The sequence below is a fragment of the Tupaia chinensis genome, unplaced genomic scaffold (genome assembly GCF_000334495.1).
Source record: "Tupaia chinensis unplaced genomic scaffold, TupChi_1.0 Scaffold142833_1, whole genome shotgun sequence".
Classification (NCBI taxonomy): Eukaryota; Metazoa; Chordata; class Mammalia; order Scandentia; family Tupaiidae; genus Tupaia; species Tupaia belangeri.
This window is the reverse complement of record NW_006202678.1, coordinates 1-3313: the sequence shown is the minus strand read 5'-3', so window position 1 is coordinate 3313 and position 3313 is coordinate 1. Positions and strand designations below refer to the sequence as shown.

The window sequence follows — 3313 nt, the reverse complement described above, 5'->3', positions numbered from 1 at the left end:
TGATACCAGGACAATTATGTTCCTGGTGCATTTATTCTGTGATGTCTTCTCTGACCCTCCACTCTTCTGAATCCCTCCAAGGTTGTACTATGGAAGCAAAACAGTGGAAATAGCATGTATGTTGGCATCACAGAGGCTTGGGGTGAGAGCCTGCCTCTACCACATGCTCCCTATTTGATCATAGAAGAGCTATTTATTCCTCCTCAGTCATTTTTTCTTATCTATGTGACCAGTAAAATCTACTTTTAAGGGTGGTGGTGTGGGGGAGGGAGAAAACTGTATATAAATTTTCTAATACACAATCAGTGTTCAATATCATCCTGGTTATTGCTATACCACTTGCTATTGAAATTTGTTTCTCTCTTTGAAAGTCACTCACAGACAAACATATTTCAGTATGGGGCCAGCAGGTGGTGCAGTGGTGAAAGTGCTGGACTCTCACATGGTCAACTGTGGTTAGAGTCTTTGACTCAGAGGCTTGAAACTCATGCCGGGCACGTGCGCATGAGTGACAAAATCCCAAGTCGAGAGCAGAGGAGAAGGGACTACAACACCGCCATCCTCCCTGGGGGGGGGTTATTTCTTGTTTACTATCTCTGTCTCTCTGTTTCTCCGAGGAGCACATGCACCCTATAGCAAAAGTCTCTCTCTCTCTCTCTCTAAAAGTAAGGAAAAGAAAGAAATATAGATCGGTATATACTCAGACTGTGAGGAAGTACTGGATGCTCAGCACCATTTTGTTGACTGAGTATACAATGACTAGTAACTATAGACTGGCTACAAAGTACTGTTTCATTTCCCCTGCAGGTCACTGGAGATGGGCCCTGAAAACTGGACCCAGGTAACAGGGTTTGTCCTCCTGGGATTCCCCAGGAATCACATCCTGCAGGCCCTGTTGTTCCTGGGGCTCACGGTGGCCTACGTGGTAACAGCCACAGGCAACCTGCTCATCATTGCCCTCAGCTGGGTGGATCACCACCTGCACACACAGATGTACTTCTTCCTGAGGAACCTGTCCTTCCTTGAGCTGTCGCTGGTCTCTGTCGTGGTTCCTAAGATGCTGGTCATCACCCTCACGGGGGATCACACCATCTCATTTGTCAGCTGCATCATTCAGTCCTATCTCTGCTTCCTTCTAGACACCACGGACTTTTTCCTCTTGGCTGTCATGTCGCTGGACCGTTACCTGGCCATCTGCCACCCACTCCACTATGAGACCCTGATGAGTGGCCGTGTCTGTTCCCAACTGGTGCTGGCCTCCTGGCTAGCTGGCTTCCTCTGGGTCCTCTGCCCCACCATCCTCGTGGCCAGCCTACCCTTCTGTGGCCCCAATGTCATCGACCACTTCTTCTGTGACAGTTGGCCCTTGCTAAAGCTGTCTTGCAGGAACACCTGCCTGCTGGAGGTCGTGGCTTTTGTGCTTTCCATGTTAGTGCTGCTGGTCTCACTGGGCCTGACCTGTTTCGTACACCTGCATTCTTGCCATGGTCCTCCAGACCCCCACTGCTGCCGAGAGAAGGAAAGTGTTCTCCACTGCGCCTCACACCTCACAGTGGTGGTCACCGTCTATGGTAGCTCCATCTTTCTTTACATCCATTTGTCAGAGACTCAGTCCCTGCTGTTCAATAAAGGTGCCTCCGTCCTGAGCTGTATCGTCACGCCCCTCCTGAACTCATTCATCTTCAGTCTCTGCAACAACAAGATGAAGCAAGCACTGGGAGACGCTCTGAGGCTGCTGCAGCCCACTGCTGTGAGGAAACTGTGAGAGTCACAAGTTGGAGGAAGCCTTCCTGTTACACTGGGGGACGAGATGCTTACGGAAACGCTTTAGGATGTGTTTGCAAGTAAAAGAACTCAGATAACACCCTGAACTTTTCTCAGATAATTAAAACAGTCATCAGATCAGTCCCTAGCAGAGCAGTGAAGCTCCAACAGCTGACTGTGGTTGGAGTCCTGCCCTGTTGGCTTGATGAACACACTGGGCAGTCTATGGTGATGGCAGCTGGATCCCACATGGCCAACTGTGCAGTTCAAGTCCCGGTGGCTGGAGAAACATGGTAGGTGCGTGTATGTGCCCAAACTCCCCAAAGGATTATGAGATGCTTTCTCAGTTTTACTCTCTGTCTGTCTCTCTTTGTTGAGCACACATGTCCTCTGGCAAAAATTTATTTTTAAATAAATAAAATAAAAAGAAAAACATTCCAGGCACACATATACATGCCCAAAATTCAGTTAGTATAGAGAAATGGAGGAGAAAAGATTGTAATATGACTATGCCTCACTGGGGAGTGCTTTCTAGATGTCTGTCTCTCTCTCTCTGTCTCTCTCCAGCAAGGGTACACTCTCCCTGGCAGTAGAAAAAGCAGGCATCATAAATGCTTGATTGTAAAATATGGAAGTCAGCCATCTAGTCTTCCCTGCTGTTTTCCTTCAGTCTCTACCTCCCCAAGAAGAAGGCTAATCCAACTGTTTGGATTTCGGTATTCTGGTGATGACATTTCCTTGGAGGTGGACATGGGCTTTGAGAGTATGCATGAGCACATGGCCTCCATGCAGGAGGCGGCTTCTTTGCTTCCTTTTATGTATGCTTAAAACCTTCCCACTGCTTCAGTCTCATACCAAGTCACACACTGGGGATGCTGGCACAGGGATTCAGAGGTGGAGCCTTTCCACCCAGACTGGGTGTCACAAACAAACAAACCAGATCTTCTACACTGCAAAATCCAGCTCTGGCTGCTACAATAGTCAATGGCTCCTCGACCCTCGCTTGGCACTTCTGTGTGTGACTCACAGCTCCTGTGAGAATGTCATAAAGGACAAAGGCCAAGACTGGTGAGATATTTGTACATCCCTAATTTTCAAGTCAAATTCTAATAGGCTGCAAATATGGGACAATCATTCAACCACTCCTTTTAGAAATACTGTTAAAGGGGCCGGAGGTGGTGTGATGGCTAAGGTCACTGTAGTTCGAGAGTCCTGAACCTGGTGGCTTGCTTTCTTATTTCACTCTCTCTTGCTCAGTCTCTTGCTGCTCAAAATCCAAGAGAGATGTTAGGGCACAAATTCTAAGGGGACACCCATCTCGATGTGGGCAAATGCAGGGTTAGCTGAGACCCGAGTGGAGGCTGCTCAGTGCTGCACAGAGGCTTCTCCACTGCGGGGCCCACACCTCAGCTCTGTGTAGGCTCAGGGTATACAAGGCCAACACAGCTGCCATTTTTACATACTTTATAGCCTACCATGAGTGCCCACGAGAAATGAAATGCACTAATCATGAAGTATTTATAATGTGTGGTAAATGTTTCTGAGTTCT

General features: G+C 48.1%; 1 pseudogene; it reads left to right on the top strand.

Moving 5' to 3' along the window:
• Window positions 1-817: 817 nt before the first annotated feature.
• LOC102471105 (olfactory receptor 6T1-like) lies at window positions 818-2059 on the top strand (annotated as a pseudogene).
• The last annotated feature ends 1254 nt before the right edge of the window (window positions 2060-3313 follow it).